This window comes from Panthera uncia, chromosome A2, assembly GCF_023721935.1.
Source record: "Panthera uncia isolate 11264 chromosome A2, Puncia_PCG_1.0, whole genome shotgun sequence".
In the NCBI taxonomy this organism is placed as follows: Eukaryota; Metazoa; Chordata; class Mammalia; order Carnivora; family Felidae; genus Panthera; species Panthera uncia.
In genome coordinates, this window is record NC_064816.1 from 98,838,769 (window position 1) to 98,861,383 (window position 22,615).

Here is a 22,615-nt window from a genome sequence, read left to right on the forward strand (position 1 = left end):
TTCACATCTTTTCATCATTATGATTGATAGTGAGCATCATTTTATTATTTTAATATTTTTTAAAGTTGCTCACCCTTAGATGAATAGCTCATATCATTTGTCTATTTTTATTAAAAATTTTTCACACCAGATTTTAAAAATTATTTAAACATTTTCTAGGTGCACCTAGGTAGTTCCGTTGGTTAAGCATCCGACTTCAGCTCAGGTCACACTCTTGTGGTCCGTGGGTTCAACCCCTCATCAGGCTCTTTGCTGACAGCTCAGAGCCTGGAGCCTGCTTCAGATCCCGTGTCTCCCTTTCTCTCTGACCCTCTCCTGCTCACGCTCTTTCTCTCTCTCTCTCTCTCAAAAGTAAACATTAAAAAATACATTTTCTATACTATCCATTTATCATTTTATTTATTAAAAATATTTCCCCAGACTAACTTACTCTTTCCTTTTCCTTTCTTTCTTTTTTTCCTCACAACAGTTTTTTGAGCAAGTTATTAACATCCTCATTAGCAGGTGCTCAAAAATATGTATGATCTCTATTTTCTTTATTGCATGGCTTCACATAACAACAAAATTAACAAGATATTTAATTATATTGATTATCCCTAATTTAAAAAACTGCATGTTTCTTGTTGAGAATTTGAAAGCTAAAAAGAACATAAAACTTCCATATAATTAAAGATATAATTCCTGGCATTTTGGACCTTACTTTGTTTTGATATTTTTACTACTCTGAAGATTCATAGATATAAACTTACTTACTAGGTGAAAGTATATATGTATCTTTAAGGCTTTTGATAGATATTATAGATTGCTGTCTGGCAATGTTTTATCATAACAAACTCCCAAAAGGAGTATATGCACATTTTGGTTCTCCACACATTTACAACATTTGGTTATCATTATTTCTTTCAATAGTTTTACAAACTTGGTAGTGAAAAGGAAGATTTTATTACTTTAATTCAGTTTTTATCATTTCTGAAACAGTATATTTTCTTATGGTTATTGATCTTTTATTCTTTCATAAATTATCTTATAGTTCATTGCCACTTACAATAAAGGTCTAAGAAGTTTTTTCTTTTTTAATTTATTCATAAGATGACTTTGTATTTTAAGGATAACAGGCATATATCTGCAATACTATTTGTGTCTTTTCTGTCTTGTTATATGTGTTTACCTAAATTACTTACTATTTTATGATATTTTAAAAATATTTGGGGCGCCTGGGTGGCGCAGTCGGTTAAGCGTCCGACTTCAGCCAGGTCACGATCTCACGGTCTGTGAGTTCGAGCCCCGCGTCGGGCTCTGGGCTGATGGCTCGGAGCCTGGAGCCTGTTTCCGATTCTGTGTCTCCCTCTCTCTCTGCCCCTCCCCCATTCATACTCTGTCTCTCTCTGTCCCAAAAATAAATAAAAAAACGTTGAAAAAAAAAATTTAAAAATATTTTATAGTTAGGTATATTAACTTTTTATTTCTGCTGTAGTCCATTCCATTTATGTTTAGAGTAATTCTTCATATTGAAATTAATGATTATTGGTCTATATATTTTACTTAAACTTTCTTTATATTTTATTTAAATAACCAAAATTTTCAGTTATATGTGTTGGAAATTCCTTTATCCTTGTATTTCCTATATATTCCTATATCCTTATATTTTGTTTCTAGTAGCACTTTGCTTCATATCTATTTAGTCTTTGAAACTTGTTTTGTGCCCATGTTGTTTTTAAATACTAATGAAATTTATTCTCCTTTATTTCTCTCTTTCTTAAAACTAGTTTTTACTTTCCTCATTTCCTAATTAAGGCCAATACATCCTTGCCCAAATACTGAAAACATATTTGAGAGTAATTTCTCTAAAATTGAAAATAGATGAAAAGTGGAGAAAAACACATTTACTCTGTCCATCCAGGAAAAATTATCAGGAAAGATTCATTACAATCTTCTTTTGAATTTTCAGTAAATCCTGTCATTACATAAATCCCCCTATTTTTTTTTCTTGGTATTCATTTGTTTTGTTGCAACTGAATAGACATCTTATGACAATTTAAAGTATATAGGAAAGCTATTTATTCTTGCTTCTTTATTTGTTCCAGGAACATTATCTTTTTCTCATTAAGTTTAAGCAGATTTTATAAATTCTTTTATGTTGTCTATACATGTAAACATATTAGCAGACATAATAATTTTTTTCACTTTATTTCTAAAACATATTTTCTTCTGTTTCATATATAATAGATGCTGGTATGAAAATATAGGGAAATGTTAAATAAAAATGAAGAATGACTTTACCTCACATTTATAATTGTGTCTGTTTCATATTTTAACACTATGCACATTTACTGAATTAAGATGCTTTCTTTTGATTATATGAAAGACAAATTTCTTTACTTGTGAACTCTTAGATTTTCATCAGTAAAAGTTGCTAAATTTAATGAAATCATATTTACGTTTTATAAATAATAGGTAACTATAGGTTTAATTGCATTGTTGATCAATAATAAATGAATAAACATTTGGTTTGGCTCTTAATATTTCATCTTGTACTGGATGATGATTATCAGATTTAATCTGTATATTTGCTACTTTAATGAGATTTTCTTTTCAGTTTAGTATATAATTGTTTTTTATTAATGCTACTTTACCTGTTCAGTCGAAGTCTGACTCAGTCATTAAACTGTCCTGTAACAATTTTGGTTTTGTATTTTCTCTTGTATTTCTATAATTGTGTTTTATGATGTTCTTGGCCCAGTATTAATTTTGTTACTTAGTAAAAGTTCATAATTGTTACATGCACATTGTGGATCTTACACATTATGAATATGAAATAATCCATGGAATTTTTTTACTTATTAATGCTTTTTATATCAAATAATTATTGACATTGAGATTTATTTTTGTTTGTTTGCTAGTGTTCTCCTAGTAAATGTTTCCTACTGTTTGTATTTAAGATTAATTGTTAATTGGGGGACAGCTCTTCTGATAGGCAGTGATTAAAAGATTCGAGCTCCTTCAATTTTTTTGCCTTGTGTCCTTCACCACATGGCAGCCATGTTTCCTGTGAACACTGATGTCTGGCTGGCAGAAGAAGAAAAGGTACAAAGCTTTGCCCTTAAGAAGGTTTTATACAGCAGGCCTTAAAGGGGCAAGACATTTCTGCTCTCATTCTGTGTGGCCCAGAACACAGGATCTTGGTCAAACCTAACTACAAAAAAGGCTAGGAAGTGTGCTGTCAGGAAGGAAAAGTCAGTTTGGTCAATAGCCAACCATCTTTACCAGTAATGTTTTTAAGCATGTCTTTGAGGCACTATGTTTAGAGGTTTTATGTATCTTTTCATCTTTATACTTTTTTTCCCATTTATCCAGGGGAGTAAAGTTTCATTACATTAATTTTCATTTCTGACATACTCAGCCTTATTTGTGTCAACTGGTTTTATGCCTTTGTTTTCTAAGCTTTTTTTTTTCATTTTTATTTTTTTTTTGCTGATTAAAAAAATATTCCAATTGTTTCCAAGTGACTACTTTTAAGCTAAAAAAACATTTTTAATAAATGAAAAAATATGGAAAATGCAAATGTAATACTTAATACACCAGGAAATCTCCAAAGAACTTCAAATATATTAACTCATTTAATGTCCACAATGGCCTTATGGGTAATATTAAAAGTCCTATTTTAAGTATAGGGAAAGTAAAAAAAACATACTTATTTCCTTATTAGATAACAACTGTATATGCACCTAAAATATAGTTTCAAAATGTATAAAACAAAATTGAAGGAATGTAAAAGAGAGACCAATACACCATTATTGTGGGTGATGGTAAAACGTCTCTTAATAAGTAATAGAAAAATCAATAAAACAACAAAAAAATCACTATATATGAATGTGAGCAAAATCTTTAGCAAAGTTGACCTAATATAAACACAAAACTGTACCCAACAAATGTAGAATGCCCACTTGTTTCAAGTATATAAGAATGATTTACAAAAAGTAATTATGTGCTGAGAGGTCTGCCAAGATGACGACTAGGAGGTTCCTGAATTTCCCTCTTCCCACAGATGCAATGATTGTATAGCTATACACGGAGTAATTTCCTGTGAAAGAAGTCCAGAAACTAGCTAAGAAACCCCTACACATCAGTAAAATGAGAAACTACCCACATCCAAATGGGTCCAAAAAACTGAAGTACTCTCGTCATAAAGCCTACCGCAGGCACAGTGCCTAATGAGGAGGGAAACTTCAACTCCTAGCTTCTCCCCAAGGAGCAAAAATTTTGCACTGCACATCTGGTGTGACAAGTTTTAAGACTCCCACCCAAGGAATGGAGCCCTAGAACACCTAGTTCTGAAAGCCAATGGGGCTTGTGTCCATGAGACTCACAAGGCTATAGCAAACAAAGTGGCCCTTGCCCTGATGATCCCCCCAGAACTCAGCACAGAGAAGAAACAGGGAAAAACACCCATTTCAAAGTTTTTCCCTGGAGGTGATTGATCTACCTGCCTCTTTATAAGCTGACGCTTTAGAGTTCAGCTTCTAATTTAGCACACTTCTAAAGGCTGGTGGTAATCCTCCCCCAGAGACTGGAGAAGCCTGTGGACATGTCCCCAGCCATCTCCTTCTGGCTCACTACAATAATAAAACCAGGTTACCAGTATCTCCCCAAAAGCAATTTGTACACACTTCTGGTATTCCAGCTTTTGAGACTGATGGCCAACAGAGTTTGCATTCAAAATCACCTAGCCCTGGTAGCCAACAGGTTCTGCACTTCATAAATTCCACAGGACTGTAGCAAACAAAGGTGCAGTTTTTAAATGGGCACAGGGGCACGTCCCCTCCTCATGGCTATACACCAGGGTCAGCACAGAGAGAACAGTTAAAAATGCCCATCTCTGTTGGCCCCTAGAAGGGACTTACCTGCAGTTTTCCTAGCTGGTGCCTGAGGGTTGGTCTTCGAATCCATCTATATCTAGGCACTAACTGCAATCCTCTCCTTTGGTACACCTTTGGATCTTGGCACACCCTCAACTACTGGAAGCCACCAGAACAACAAAGGCAGATTGGGAAATCACAAAGGTTTGAGAGACAACCAGGAGCTAACATAGAAAATTATTTCCATTTCCATAGCATAGAAATTAATTGCTTAAGAGAAGAAAAACTATACTGTTCATGAAGGAAAAATTTCTCAAATTGGACTACATTCAAATCTCTACATTTTAGTCAACAAGATGTCACAAAGAATGAAAAGGCTACTCACAGAATTAAGAGAAGATATTTGACACATATCCAAATTCACAAACTATTTTAAAAAACAAACCCTACATGTTAATTTTTAAAGACAAGAAAAATAAAATTTGAGAACAGATTTGTATTGGTATTAAACTGTATTGTATATCCAAATGGCAAAAACACATATGACCAGGTGTTTACCTTAGCATCATCAGGGAAATGAAGATTGGAAGCAATTGAGATACCACTTACATATCCACCAAAATAACTAGTGTTAAAAAGACAAATATGTGTGAAGATATAGGGCAACAGGAGTGTAAACTGTTATAAGTTAAGAAAACTTTCAAGTTGAGCATAGGAATTCCTTAAGACCTAGCAATGCCATTATGTACGTATGTACCCAACAGAAATTTGTGCACAAGTGCAGGACGAGACATATACAAAAATGTTCCTAACAGTATTATCTGTAATACCCAGAAGCTGTAAACAGTCCAAATATCTATCACCATTGCAAGCCATCACTAAATGTTAACTCCCTGGAATATAGTAAAGCAATTAAAATGAACAAAGTACTGCTACACAACGTGGATAATTATCACAGAGAATATTTACTGAAGAACCCAGATGGAGAAGAACATATTTTAAGGTCCCGAGACCCAAATTCTAACATGCATAGGGTTCCCACACACACAACACCAAACAATTCTTAGCAGCAGGGTGTCCAAGAACTCAACATAATTTGGACAGGATATATCTGGAGACAGTATCAGATTTCATTGGTTAAGTGTTTATTCCTACAAGACTGCTCTCCATCCCTCACTTAAAAAGACAGTTGCAAACCCAGACTGTTACCTGTGCTGCTTCTAACTGACTGGCTACAGATTGGAGGTTACAATGATCTCCTCCTTAGGTTCAATTAATTTGCTAGAGCTGCTTACAGAACTCAGGGAAACACGTTTATAGTGCCAGTTTATTAAAGGGTATGAATCAACAGTCAGATGAAGACATATAAAGCAAAGCATGGGAAAAGGTCAAGGTGTGACCATGCCCTATCCAGGTGCACCATTCTTCCAATATCCTCATGTTCAACAACCTGGAAGTTCTCTGAACCCAGTCCTTTGAGTTTTTATATAAGCTTTATTGCATAGTCAAGTCAACTAAGTCACTGTCCATTGGCTGATTCAATCTCCATCTCCTTTCCCTTCCCAGAGGTCAGGGGATAGAATGAAAGGTTCCCATGCTTTGATCACAGGAACACATTAGTCCTGCAACCAGCCCCCACCCTTGGGGGGATTCAAAATTTTCCCTCATTAACATAACAAAATACACATTTATTGCCCTTATCATGGGAAATTCCACAGCTTTTAGGATCTGTGAGCTATGGACCACAGAGGAAAACCAAATATATATTTTTATAAATCACCATATTGCAGAACACATACTCTGTTATTCCACTTATGTGAAGTTTAAGTATAGGCAAAAATTAAAGTTATTTTCTTTTTTAAATGTTCATTTACTTTTGAGAAAGAGAGCAAGCTGGGGAGGTGCAGAGAGAGAGACAAAGACTCTGAAGCAGACTCCCTGCTGACAGCAGAGAGCTCCATGAGGGGCTGGAACTCAGGAACCTTAAGATAATGACCTGAACCTAAGTGGATGCTTAAACAGCTCAGCCACCCAGGTGTCCCCAGATGTTTTACTTTAAGAGTACAGTGTAACAAGTCAGTTTGTGTTGTACCAATTTATTGAATATATTTCTTTGTACTTCACTATATTATAGATCAATTGCAATCTGTATTATTGATCAATTTTAAAAATGTTTTGCCATGGAAGCCAATGAAAATGATAACACCACAGCCCAAAACCTCTGGGATGCAGCAAAGTTGTTCATAAGAGGAAAGTATATAGCAGCCCAGGTCTTCCTAAAGAAGGAAGAAAGGTCTCAGATACATAACCTAACCTTATACCTTAAAGAACTGGAAAAAGAACAGCAAATAACAGGAAGTAATAAAGATTAGAGCAGAAATCAATTCTATCGAAACCAAAAGTGGAACAGATCAATGAAACCAGAAACTGGTTCTTTGAAAGAATTAACACAATTGATAAGCCACTAGCCAGTTTGATCAAAAAGGAAAAGACCCAAATAAATAAAATCAAGAATGAGAGAGACCACAACCAACAAAGCAGAAATAAAAACAATAAGAAGAGCATATTATGAGCAATTATACACCATGGGCAATGTGGAAGAAATGGAAAAGTTCCTAATAACATATAAACTACCAAACTGAAACAGGAAGAAATAGAAAATTTGAACAGACCCATAAGCAGTAAAGAAATCGAATTAGTAATCAAAAATCTCTCAAAACACAAGAGTCCAGAGCCAGATGGCTTTCCAGGAGAATTGTACCAAACATTTAAGGAAGAATTATCACCTATTCTCTTGGAGCTGTTCCAAAAAATAGAAATGGAAGGGAAATTTCTAAACTCTATGAAGCAAGAATTACCTTGATTCCAAAACCAGACCCCATGAAAAAGGAGGGCTACAGAGCATTTTCCCTGATGAACATGGATGCAAAAATCCTCAACAAGCCAACTGGATCTGACAATACATTAAAACAATTTTTCACCATGACCAAGTGGGATTTATACCCAGGATGCAGGGCTGGTTCAATATCTGCAAAACAATCAATGTGATTTACCACATCAATAAAAGGACAAGAACCATATGATCCTCTCAACAAATGCAGAGAAAGCATTTGACAAAATACAGCATCCTTTCTTGATAAAAACCCTCAAGAAAGTAGGGATAGAAGGATCGTACTTCAAGATCATAAAAGCCATATATGAAAGACCCAATGCTAATATCATCCTCAATGGGGAAAAACTGAGAGCTTTCCCCCAAAGGTCAGAAACAAGATAGGGATGTCCACTCTCGCCACTGTTATTCAACATAATATTGGAAGTCTTAGCCTCAGCAATCAGACAACACAAAAAAATAAAAGACATCCACATCATCCAGGAGAAGGTCAAACTTTCACTCTTTGAAAATGACATGATACTGTATACAGAAAACCCAAAATATTCCACCAAAAACTGCTAGAACTGGTCCATGAATTCAGCAAAGTTGCAGGTTATGAAATCAAGGCACAGAAATCGGTTGCATTCCTATACACCAATAATGAAGCAACAGAAAGAGAAATCAAGGAATTGATCCCATTTACCATTACACCAAAACCCATAAAATACCTAGGAATAAAACTAAGCAAAGAAGTAAAAATATATACACTGAAAACTATAGAAAACTTATGAAAGAAATTGAAGAAGACACACACACACACACACACACACACACACAAACACACAAAATGGAAAAATATTCCATGCTCCTGGATGGATGGGAAGAACAAATATTGTTTAAATGCCAATACTACCCAAAGCAATCTACATATTCAATGCAATGTCTATCAAAATAACACTAGCATTCTTCACAGAACTAGGACAAACAATCCTAAAAATTGTATGGAACCAGAAAAGACCCCGAATAGCTGAAGCAATCTTGAAAAAGAAAACCAAAGCATGAGCAATCACAATGCCAGACTTCAAGCTGTATTACAAAGTTGTAATCATCAAGACAATATGGTATTGGCACAAAAACAGACACTCAGATCAATGAAACAGAATAGAAAACCCAGAAATGGACCCACAAATATATGGCCAACTAATCTTTAACAAAGCAGGAAAGAATATCCAATGGAATAAAGACAGTCTCTTCAGCAAGTGGTGTTGGGATAACTGGACAGAGACATGCAGAAAAATGAACCTGGACCACTTTCTTACACCATACACAAAAATAAACTCAAAATGGATGAAAGATCTAAATGTAAGACAGGAAGCCATGAAAATCCTCGAGGAGAAAGCAAGCAAAAACCTCTCTGACCTTGGCTGCAGCAACTTGTTATGTGACATGTCTCTGGAGGCAAGGGAAACAAAAGCAAAAATGAAGTATTGAGAGTACATCAAAATAAAAAGCTTATGCACAGCAAAGGAAACAATCAGCAAAACTAAAAGGCAACTGACAGAATGGGAGTAGATATTTTCAAATGATATAACAGATAAAGGGTTAGTATCCAAAATCTATAAAGAACTTATCCAAGTCAACACCCAAAAAACAAATAATCCAGGGAAGAAATGGGCAAAAGACATGAATAGACACTTCTCCAAAGAAGACATCCAAATGGCCAACTGACACGTGAAAAAATGCTCAACATCACTCATTATCAGGGAAATATAAATCAAAACCACAATGAGATTCCACCTTATACCTGTCAGAATGGCTAACATGAACAACTCAGGCAACAACAGATGCTGGTGAGGATGCGGAGAAAGAGGATCTCTTTTGCGCTACTGGTGGGAATGCAAACTGGTGCAGCCACTCTGGAAAACAGTATGGAGGTTCCTCAAAAAATTAAAAATAGAACTACGACCCAGCAATTGCACTACTAGGTATTTATCCAAGGGATACAGGTATGCTGCTTCAAAGGGGCACATGCATCCCCATGTTTATAGCAGCACTATCAACAATAGCCAAAGTATGAAAGAGCCCAAAAGTCCATCAATGGATGAATGGATAAAGAAGATGAATATATATATATATATATATATATATATACACACACACACATATACATATATACATATATATACATATTATACATATTCATATACATATATATGTATATATATGTGTATATATATTCATCTTCTTGTATATATATGTATATGTATGTATATATATCTTGTATATACATATATATGTATATATATGTATATATATATTCATCTTCTTTATCCATTCTTTATCTTTTTATTTATCTTATTATCTATTTATTTATCTTATTTATTTATCTTCTTTATCCATTCACATATATATATGTATATATATCCATTTACACACACACACACACACACACACACACACACACACAAAGGAGTATTACTCGGCAATCAAAAGGAATGAAATCTTGCCATTTGCAACTACGTGGATGGAACTAGAAAGTATTATCCTAAGCAAAATTAGAGAAAGACAACTATCATATGACTTCACTCATGTGAGGACTTTAAGATACAAAACAGATGAACATAAGGGAAGGGAAGCAAAAATAATATAAAAACAGGGAGGGGGACGAACATAAGAGACTCTTAACTAACTTGGATGTAAATTTTAAAAATGTATAATAAAATAGTATTTTTATGGAAAAATAAATAATAAATAAAAATGTTTTGCTAATTTTTAATGTCACATTTAGAGTGCATGAGAGACCAGTTTAAGAAATCTTCCATACGTTGAGAGGATACGATTGAATACAGCGATATAGTTTACATTATCCTTATTCATATGTAATTCTGCCAGAGAGTTCCAAGTATGAAGAGAGGAAAAAATGAATCTCATAGAAGTCATACAGAAATAATACCCCAAGGGGCGGGCGCCTGGGTGGCTCAGTCAGTTAAGCGACTGACTCGATTTCTATTCAGGTCAGGATCTCATGGTTCATGAGTTTGACCCCTGCATTGGGCTCTCTGGTGTTAGCATGGTGCCTGCTTGGGATTCTCTCTCTCTCTCCCTGTCTCTTTGTCCCTCCCCTGCTCATTCATTCTCTCTCTCTCTCTCTCTTTCAAAATAAGTAAACTTGGGGAAAAAAAAGGAAATAATATCCCAAGATCAAGGAAGGAAGGAAGGAAGGAAGAAAAAAACTCCAAACATGGATCTGAGAATAGACCTCTCACAACATGAAGACATTGTGCAAGAAATTTTGAGGGTACCTGAAAATTAACCTCATCTAATCTGAAAAATAGATGAAACATTAATATCATCTAATCTGAGAAATAGATGAAATACTCTTTACTTGTCTGTATTACAATTTTTGAAATCCTGAATTGTAACATGACTTCCTTCATTAGTAGGGAAGAAGGAGAAAAAACAAATAGAAACTCAAAGCACAAAAGTACTTTTCCATGGGTGTTTAACGAAAAAAAAAGAATCCTGTTTCTTTAAAAGCTTAATATAGCACATAATCAGAAATGAATAAAAGAAAAATTCAGTGTACAAAAATATTAAACTTTTTTTTAATTGAAACTTTTGTTTATTAAAGAGCAGTCAATTATTGGAAGAACCCTGGTGAAAAGGTTTGTATTAACCGGAGCTGAATAAGAATAAAAGTGTTGTGTAGAGAACAATGGCTCTGTCTTGAGCCCCAACTCTGGGGCACACAGACTATGTTAAGCCAAACAGTTTTTCTCACAGAGCATTTGAAATATTCATAGGTCCCACACTAGAATAAATTTATTGCTACTATAAGATATATAAAAGGTTGATAAACTGCATTCCTGACCTTGGAGAACTTTGTTGGCATATTAAGAGACTTTGATACATAGCAGAATGCAGGCATGCTTTGTGATTTGTTGACTGCACGGTGCTGGGCCTGCTCTATTAGGTGCTTGCAAAACCAAGGGGAATCTGGAGAAGGCAGCCCGTGCGTGTGAATGAACTGTGCTCTTGCTGGCAAATGCAGCTAGTGAAAACTCTAGGGATTTGAATGTTAAACAACTCCATTTAAACCCCACACAAACCCAAACTTTATGACATATATATTGTTCCCTGCAGTATGTTTCTTTGGTTTTCTGCTGTCTCTTTGCTTTCCTGACTGGTAACATAGTATTTGACCCTCTGTACCTTGTTTACAAAGTGTTGCCTCATTCAGTACATTGGGGCTCTAATGAGTGACAGCAACAGCCAGGAGAGGCTACGTTGTGAAAAGTAAAACCAAGCAGGGTTTTAATAACGTGAGTGCTGAGCCCTGTTAGCTCCACACAAATGTCCTTGAAATAGACAGGCTTGAATGACAAACTGGGGGGTGAGAAGTGGGAAATACTGGAGTGAAGGAAGCACTGGGAACATAAATTGTTAAAATTCATTTTTGGTTTGTATACCAGAAGGCTCTAGTTAAAGCCCAAAGCATTACTACAAAATTTATATGAAAAAGTTGTAAATTGTATTGCTTGTTCTCTATTTAACATAGAACTATCATCTGTTTTATTCAAGGGGTGAGTTTGAGGTTAAAAAAGTATACTGGCAACAGAAATATAATTAAATTCACCAAAGTGATAAGACAATTTTAATTTTTCTAGCCCAGTCCAATGTATCATTTATCATCTACGGATTAGATCAGATTTTTCAATGCTTTCCAACTGAAATCTATCCTATCTTATTTACAGCAGAACATTCTATTCCCAAATAATGTTTTCCTGTTTCTGGAAGAGGTAATTAGGGACATTCAAAGAGATCTGTACTGAAAGAAAGGAGCATCTCTTTTCAGTTGGACTGAGTACAATCAGACAACAAACCTGCAGGTTTCTTAGCCCACAAGTAGTAAAATAACATTGGATATAATTTCCTCTCTTGTTTCTTGCTTTCACTTTAGCAAGGATTACCCTTCCACTGTGTAGGTTCTGACAACAAATACATTATATGTTCTCACCATTTACCCATAGTGAGCACTGCAGATGCCTTGATTATCTGTGGTTGCTTGAGAGGCTGACACTAGAGCTTTGAGTTTCTCTCCACTCCCGTGCTATTAGCAGGTGGATTCTTGGTGTATGCCTAGGAGAAGAACATCTGGGACTCCCCTTCTGATGTCTATAGCAGGGGATTGGGTATTTATGTTTGCCAGACCAGTAGTTAACTAGTTCATTATTGGCTTTAAAAAAAAGGTCATCTATAACCTTATTTAGACTAACTTGAAACATTCTTTCTGGAATGTTGGGGGTTGATAGGTTTGCCTTCTTCTAGTGAGTTGAATGTTTTGTAGACACAATACCTCTATAAATTTTAAAGTTTAGAATGTTGGATGGTAGAATTTTTCAATGATTTTGAAGGGAATATCCCTTTCTATTATCCTAGAAATAACTCATAAAATTGCTATTACATCAACCACAATAAATTATCTTATTTCATACGTGAATAAAACAGCAAAAATATTAAGGGTTGTTGGTTGTTAAACATATCAATGTGTAATGTCATTTAGAATAATTACTTTGGAAAATTTCATGGCTTCAATGTGTTCTGGCATAGAAAGATTTGCATGTGAGCTCATGTGTGCCTGTTACTCGAATTCCTTGCCTTTGATACAAAATATTCTCTCTATTACTTCTTTTATTCATGAGGTTTGGCTCTAAAAGTAATTAGGCTTCTAGAAATTAGACTCTTGAATTTTTATAATGTACTGAATATTTTGCATTTGCCTCCTCAGATCCACCTTTTCCTCTTCACCCTGCCCTGTGTCCCAGGAAGCTGCCATCCACTTGCTTCTTTGCCTTCTAGCTGTCAGTTATGCTGTGCCAATGGGAGGCACCACTAGGAGATTCAGACAGTAAAGAAAAAAGCTTTGCTAAGTCCTTCTATTGAAAACCAAAGCATCTTTCAGTCAGCCCTCTTCATCCTGCTCGACTATCATTTGCCAAAAACCTCCCTGTCTTAGCCCCTTGGAGTTGCTAATTGCTCCCCAGTGTAACTCCCATAGACAAGAGCTGGTGTTCTGCATCATCTTTATCAGTTTCCCTCAACCCTTTTCAAAACATTGTAAGTAATCTCTTAATTACACTCTTCAATCACCCACTGGGAGTGTGCTACTACTGGGTCCCTGACTGATAGGTGTAAATTTTAGAGTTCACCAGAAAACACATATTTTTGTTTGGTTCCTTGATTGTTACAATTAAGTCTTCGCTTTTAGAACAAGTTGAAAAGGAGTGGTTAAAGGAGTGATTCAGAAAAAGTGACAAGGGTAGTATCTTTAGAATCAACTTTTGCAAGTCTAAAGTGGCTATTCAGAGTAGAAGGGCTCTCATTTGTGCATCAAAGATCTGGCTTTTTTGGCTACCAACCAGAATACCTAGTGGTCAAACCTCATATTGCCCTGAATTCATCTGCATTTGCCTTGATAAAGTCACCTCTTGACTGTCCAAAGCATTAGATACTTTTGGTCACTCTTTATAAGTTGACTTAATTATAACATGTAATTGTGACCACTTTTTTTTTTCTTCTGAAAACCATGTCCTTTGTTTTTTATAAGATGTAAAATCACAGGTTCTGCTCTCAAGGTACTTACAATTTTATTCGGTTAAATAACTATATACTTACAGAAAATTTCATACAGTAAGTAAAACATTACATAGATATTATATTAAGTGGTTGCTGTAGGTATTAAATAATGTGCCTATTCACGTGAGGAAGATGGAATGTATACTGATAGATTAAAATAGCAAAGAAAGTTGGGGCACCTTGGGTGCACAGTCGGTGGAATGTTACACTCATGATTTTGGCTCAGGTTATGATTGCAGGGTCGTGGGATAGAGCCCGCTTAAGATTCTCTCCCTTTCCCTCTGACCCTTTCTCCTGTTCATGCATGCTCTCGTTCTCTCTCTCTCTCTCTTTAAAAATAAAATTTGAAACAAAATTTAAAAACAGCAAAGAAACTTTATCTCAAAGTGGGTATTTATCTTAATGAGTTGGTCCTTATTCAGCAGGATGCATAGTTAAATGGTAAGTGGAATGCATACTGTGAGATGAACTCAGTGATACTGTCAAGGTCAAGTTACAAGGTGTAGAAACAGTAAAGCACCCGCCATGTTCTGCATGTTCTATTTGCAGGCAACGAAAGAGAATGTTTCAAAAGTAACATAAAAACCACTGAAATATTTTTAGTAGGAAAATTATTTTTTGAAAGCTGTAATTTAGGAAGATTAGTCCAGGGGACTGAACAGTTGTACACCATGAACAGTTGGAATCATGATTGACCCAAAGCTGCTTAACACATAAAACAAATTCTTCCATTAGTTGAAAGCTTTACACTTTAAACAATGTGTTCTTTATTTTATTAACTGGTTCATATTCACTATAAAAAATTTAAAAGCATGCACACTAACACAAAAGAGCAAAGAAAACATAAATTCTCCCATAGTTTTACCACTTATTTTGATATGCACATCTTTCTAGATTTTTGTCAATACTTACAGAGAGAGATCTAAAACCAAATGGCTAAAATTTCCGGGCATAGAACCTTAAAGTGTGTCTAAAACTAATTATGGCAAGTGGTCGAATGAAAGCACTATTTAAGGGGAAAAACTACTACTAATATTCAGAGGCAGATGATAATAAAGGATAAGTGTTCACAGATCTTCCCAATTTTAAGAGAAACAAAGAATTGGATTTTTATATCTATATATGTAGGCAACAAATACCATTTTAAAAATGTGTGGACAAATACCTTTAAGGTCCCAAAACCAAAAACAACCTATAAACAAAATAGCCTCTCTTTTGTTTGCTATATTTAGCTCAGGAATAGGGTATAGCCAATAAAGCTTGGTTTAAAACCCCAAGCTCTGGAGTTAAATCCATCAAGTTCAAGTCTCAGCTCTGTTATTTATTATGTGAATTTGAACATATTCTGTCAGCTCTTTAATCCTCAGTTCCCTCCTCTGTAATTCCAGGGTAAAATGTTTGCCTCATAGAATCATAAGGTTTAAGTAAGATAAAAAATGTGTTAACACACCACAAGGGATATACTAAGTGGTCAGTCAATATTAGAATCATTTTAGGGGTGCCTGGGTGGCTCAGTTGGTTAAGCATCTGACTTCAGCTCAGGTCATGATCTCACCGCTTGGCTGGTGAGTTCCAGCCCCATGTTGGGCTCTGTGCTGACAGCTCAGACTCTGGAGCCTGCTTTGGTTTCTGTGTCTCCCTCTCTTTCTGCCCCTCCCCTACTTGTGCTCTGTCTCCCTGCCTCTCAAAAACAAACATTAAAAAAAAATTTATGTAAGTAGTCCCATGAATACACAATGCTTTCAATTCTACTTTTTTTGTTTTGTAAGAAGTTTTCTGAGCACCTGTTTGTCAACGAGTACATAGAATTTCATCATATATATGTGGGCAAGTATTTATATTTAGCCAGTCCCTCATTGATAGACTTTTAGGAATGTTTCCAGGGGCACGTGAGTGACTCACTCATTTCAGTACCCGACTCTTGGTATCAGCTCAGGTCATGATCTCGTAGTCATGAGATCCAGCCCCGTGTCAGGCTCTGCACTGAGCACAAGGCTTGCTTGGGATTCTCTCTCTTCCTTCTCTCTCTGCCCCTCGCATGCATGTACTCATGTACTCTCTCTCTCTCTCAAAATAAATAAAGTTTAAAAAAAAGAGAAATGTTTCCAATTAATGTTTTTAAATTTCATCATGGTTAGTGTTATTTATACTATATACTATATTATATATATAAGATGCCTTAACTTTCTTCCTAAGAGTAAATGCCTAGAAGTAGAATTGTTTGTGGAATAATATATTTCTAAGGCTGTTGATGTTTTGCCAATTAATCTTGTCCACAAAGTAAAATATTTTACATTTCCTTCAACTGTATATGAGTGCTTATTTCTGTACTTATGTTGGGTGCTTCTCAATGTGCTTTGAAGTATTTCCTTCTATGTTACTTGAACCTGTGAACACTACAGTATGAATAACTTCCTTCATTTGACTGTTAAGGAATTTGGAATGCAGATTAATTTTCTCAGGTTCACATAGTCAGTTAATAAGAGAACTAGGACAAAAATGTAGGTCTGAAGAAGTCCTTTCATTTGCAATCTTTTGTATAATTCCTTGTTGTTTATAAAGGATGATTACCTTTGAAATTATTAGTTAATAGCTATTTAATAATGCCTCAATTAAATTGCATACTAATGCCTTTTTATTTGCTAAAGATACACCAGCATTTTGACATGCCACTAAAGTTTTAAAAAAAAGGTTTCATTTTGGGGAAAGTGACAGCAAGCAGGATTAAGGAGGCCATTCCAAATTGTTTGTATTACATTTAGCTTTAAAGATAAATGTGATGCCCATTTTTAAATTTAGTAGTTAATTAACTAGTTTTCAGTGTAAATGGCATGCACTCATTCACTTATTTATTTAACAAATGTTTATGGAGACCTAACCAGGACCAAAGTGCTATGGAAAGATAGACAATGAGTCACACACCCGCCTCTCCAGGAATCTACTTTATATGATATTCGACATTTCTCTATCACTCTAATATATGTCAACAGTTTTGATTAAAATAGTAGTACATTTTAAAAATTCTTCATGCAAATGGACCCATATTACAATAAATGGGACTTTTCTCAAATGAGATGCTAGAAATTGCAGAAACAAAATGAATATAGACAGTGCAAAAGATTATAATGTAATCATCCTACTTGTCACAAATAAGACCAGTGCCTGGAAACTCTGGCTACCTGTTTCCTAGACAAGTGAAGTGCACTATTTGCATAAACATGCAGAAGTATTGAGGTGACTTTTTGAAACTCCAGGTTGTTCTACTCCCATGGCATTCATTCTCAGCTAAGGACACATTCTCCCAACAGTGACTATACTAATTCATGCTTTTAGTCTCAGAATTTCCAACCCAAGCCCTCTGGCCTCCTACTCATGTCTGTTTGTTCATTTGTTTGCTTGCTCTTATCCCTCCACTCTGCTTTTTTATTGAAAGCAGAGAAAGAAAGAACACAAGCATGTTATGTCTCATAATTATCACCCCAGTTAGAGAAGCATATGCAAAATGTTTGCAAGCAGTTCTTGAAGCAATTACTTTTTAATAAATATGAAAACAGTAGTATGAGATGAAATAGAATTGATTTAAATCACTCATTTATATCACTACTATTATCATTAAGACAAATAACATAAGTAGATGGAAAACTTTAATGGAGATAGTGAAACATAAGTTGTTTCTTTAGTGGAAGTAGCCTTTCTTACTTCATATTCATGGTAATATACATCCAAGTGTGTTTAATAGTTTCCTGCCCTATTTTGCTTTCTATTTAAGTACAGGGATTCTTTGTATTATAAGCCCACTCTGTGGATTTAAATTTGAAGCCAACTAATTTAAAGCTCAGTTGCATGTTAAGTTAGTCTCAAGTCTTTTATTTTTGTTTGCACCCGTAAAGACTGATTCCGTGGTCACACTTTTGAAGTTAATTTTTTTTTTGTAAGGACAGCATATGGGTTATATGTCATCAGGACAGGCAGCCAGTGTTGTAAGAGCAGAAATGCTCTGGCCCTGTTGCAGGGTTACAGTTCATAGACTGGGTCTCTGTGGAAGATATATGAGTGCTCCCGCCATTGTTCAGTGTTCACTCCAGGAGTTTAACAGAAGAAATCAATGAGGCGCAACTGTGTAAAATAGGGGTCAAATATGTACAGCTGTGGCTCCACATATATCAGACAGCACTGTTTGATTTTCCTCTAGACAGTATTCATTATCAAAATGGACTTCAGAAGCTTTTTATTAAAAACAAATTGATGTTAATTAATTCAGATTGCAGTGGCCATTAGTCAGCTATCTCATTGCTGGAAACTGGATCAAATCAAGACTGTTTCTTGCAATCTCTAATGGTTTACTATCTCTAAATCCAATTTTAAAGTGAGATTCTAATATTTTAAGTCAGAGTAAGCTTTTCTACTCTGGCCTTCTCTTGATTATCAGCTGTCTTGTTCTTCTATTGCTTAAACTTCTTTAGAGGACCTGTATTCTTATATCCCTATTTATGTACCTATAATATTATATGATTAACATTTTCATATTGATTGACATTTTTATTTAATACTGATCATGTATTTTTGGAATCAAGAAATTGTATTTGTTTTCAATTAAATACTAGGGATTTTGAAATCTAAATGCACTTTTTAAAAGGCATGTTCTTGTGTTTGTTTGGTTGTTGTTGTTGTCATTTCATTTTACAAGAAAATTATTCCCTGAGATTCTAACAAGTTATTTCCTTGGTATTTTAATGATCCACATTCTATAATTCTTTTTTTCTGTATGTCATTCTTTTTTCATGCCTTATCTCTTTCTAACAAACACACACATGCATGAACAAAAAAGAAAGAAAAGCTAGCTTTAAAGAACATTTATTTTTTCCCCTTTCCTATAGTCTGAATAAGAACCAGTTCAAATGCCCTTTTTCTCATTGTCTTGGCCATTTTTCTCTTGGACTAACAAATTAGGTACAGGCAGATATGAAATATGCTTTCCTTTTTTCCTCATCTTTTTTTAGACTAATTCGAAGAATGAAAAGCCAGAAGTGGGAGGCAGAGTCTCTAGAAATAGACTAGAACATTAGACAGAAAGAAAGGATGTATATGATGTGTGTATGTGGCAGGGAGGGGTATAGGGGTTCAGAGAAGGATTTTCAAATGGTATACAACAGAAAAAGGGATTATGGAAAGGTGAAAGCATGGGGATAGAATTTGAAAAAAAGGAAGAAATTGTAGGTGATACAAAATTTATAGACAACAATGCACTTAGACCCCAGTAAGAAGAACCTCCATTCTTCAGGTGGCCTCCACTCTTTGGACTGACTTCTTCAAATTCTTCTACTTCCTATTCCACTATCTCTGAAACACAGTGCTGGGGGCAACCCAGTTATTCCAGACTGGGTGGAATACTCCAAACCCAGACTGAAACCTACAAGGTCCTTGGTCTCTATTTTTATCTTATGAAGTATTTCTGACCCTCTATACCCACAAAACACTAGGGTCATTCAAATAGCCTGAAGAGATCTAGGATTTGCAACTATATAATCATTCCAGGGTGCTCTGGCCAGGTCACAAGGTCCTGACTCCAGGAAGGCAGCTTGGCATGTGAATTGTTCCCTCTGGATAGGTAAATATTCCTCTAATGGGATCACTTCAGAGTAGGTTGTGACACTGGAGCTGACATGCTTATTTGAGGTGACTATCACTTATCAAAGAGTTCAGGACTCTGAACTGCCACCATAGAACCTTGGTCATATGGGTCATGCATTGGAACTGCCCATGTGTTTTAAGAATAATGCCACCTTGGGTCTATAGTATCCAAGTGTGGTAGAGGTGGTCATAGGCACCTTTTACCTGCGCTCTCCCCAACCCCAGACCAAGACTGGCACCTGTCCCTCACCAGGCTTTGCACCAGGTTTTTGTCAGTATTCCAGGGCTGTCCCCTTTATTTCTTCCAATGACTTTCCAGACCATTGTTCCCTAATGCCAGTGGAACCTTTTGGTCAATAACCTCTCTTGCCTCCAATTTATATGGTGACTTTGTGCTCTCCTGGGTCATTCTTAAACTGTGCCAGATAAGGGAAGGACATTCCTTGTGTGGATAGGGCCACTGTTCTCACTCTGACACGCAGACTCCTTTCCTATACTCTTAGCTGATAGTGGTATATGGAAAAAAAAAACACATTTTAAGAATGACATGATCACAGCATCAAGATTTGATGGTGGGAAGACATGTTATTCTACTTTTATGCAATAAAATTCCATACACTGAATTTAACTTGATCACAAAACAAATGTTTCACTTACAATGTCCTGCAAGCTCTGGGTAACACTTGTATTTTTGGTCATCTTCAAAACAGCACAGTAACATTCCCTGAGAGAGTCATTGGAAGCCACTCCATGGTCAGCATGATGGATGGTGCAGGGTTGTAAGTAATGATGTAACCAGCACTAAATAAATGGTATTAGGGAACTGTGGTAGCAAGAAGATCTATATTGTTTCAAATCAAACAGGTTCTGAGGAGTATGTCATTGTGAGTAATAACAGTGTTACTACCTTTTCTTCATGGTGGGAGATAGGAAATTAGCCAGCTATGACACATTTAAAAGGAAAGGACATGAGGACATGGCTCCTGGATCTGTGCACAGAGAGCCTGCACCTGGACCCTCCAAAAAATCTTTGTGTGCACTGATGGAACAATTAACAAATATGTAATATAGGCCCATGAATTTTTTAAATACATTTTGAATCAAAATGTTTATATAAACAATGCAAGAAATATTTTTCTCAGGATTCTGGATATACTAGGGGGAAGCCCCACTTTACCAATGATCCATTCAGATACTTAGAGGTATACAGAACACAATCGTACTTTGAAAATGGCGAAAGTATTTGAAACTTACACTACTGATAAAAATCATTCTTTCTCAAAAAAAAAAAAAAAAAAAAAAGAGTGCATTCTTTCCCTGGAGAAGGATGCATGGAGAATGGATGTATAAGAGAGACAAGAGATCACCAAAGAAGAGGAAAATCATGGCAGTACATTTGTTTTGCTTTTCTCTCCTATTTTAAATATTCATTCAGATATGGTTATGAAACTAACCGTAATTCTTCAGTTTGAATATTTTGCTTCTTGTAGACTAAGTTCACATGTTTATATTGATGGAATTTAATGTATTCATTCTAACTACAGATGTTATTGAAGGACCATGTAAAGTACCAGGCATACAAATAAAAAAAAACAAAAAAAAAAATATGTGAGTTATTCTCTACTTTGAGCTGCTAGAAGAGAAAGTCATGTACACAAATACACAATATGTTTTGAGAACAAACAGAAAAGAGAAACTAATCTGTATGGGGAAACAGGACCAAGCTTTATATGAGGTCTTTTTGAGCAGTCTTATAGGATTACATGGCATTTCCAGGGACATAGGCAGCACAAGTCTAATACAGGCTGATGGATATGTTTGCAAATATTAACATTGACTTTAACTTTCTATTTCCCTTACTCTGCCACTTAGATTCCTAAGATAGGAAATATTTATCAGTAACATTTAATTAACCTCTGTAGTTTAACATCTCTAAAGTAGTGTAAATTGGGTATTTTGAAGGATATGTTTCAAATTTCCTGACTGTTGCACAGGGTATTATACACAATGTATATAGCAGCTAGCCTTCTACATGTTGATAAATTATTTATGAGCTTGAATTCCACATTCTATAAAAGTCAAAGGTCCTCTGTAAAGTTGAATTACCCAAAGTTTACCTTTCAGGGTCCCTGACCTCAGCCTCTGCTTCCATATGTGTCTATCACTTATGTTCTATACTTATGAGATTGTAAAACAGCCCCCTTCCCAGTGCCTTTTGCGACATCAACTTCCTTTCTGTTCAGGTGGAATTACCAAAAAATAAAATAAAATAAATAAAAGAAAGGAAGAAAAATTTTTATTGTGAAGTTAGCATAAGTTTTCTTAGTTCTTCACTCAAAACAAAGATGACTTGGGGGTGCCTGGTTGCTCAGTCATTTGAGCATCTGACTTTGACTCAGGTCATGATCTTGCAGTTCATGAGTTCAAGCCCTGCATTGGGTTCTGTGCTGACAGCTCAGAGCCTGGAGCCTGCTTTGGATTCTCTCTCTCTCTCTCTCTCTCTCTCTCTCTCTCTGTGCCCCTCCCCCATTCATGTTGTCTCAATCTCAAAAATAAACATTTTTTTTAAAGAAAAAGATAACTTGGATTCTGTAAACTGGGAAAGGTTTTGTTGTATTGT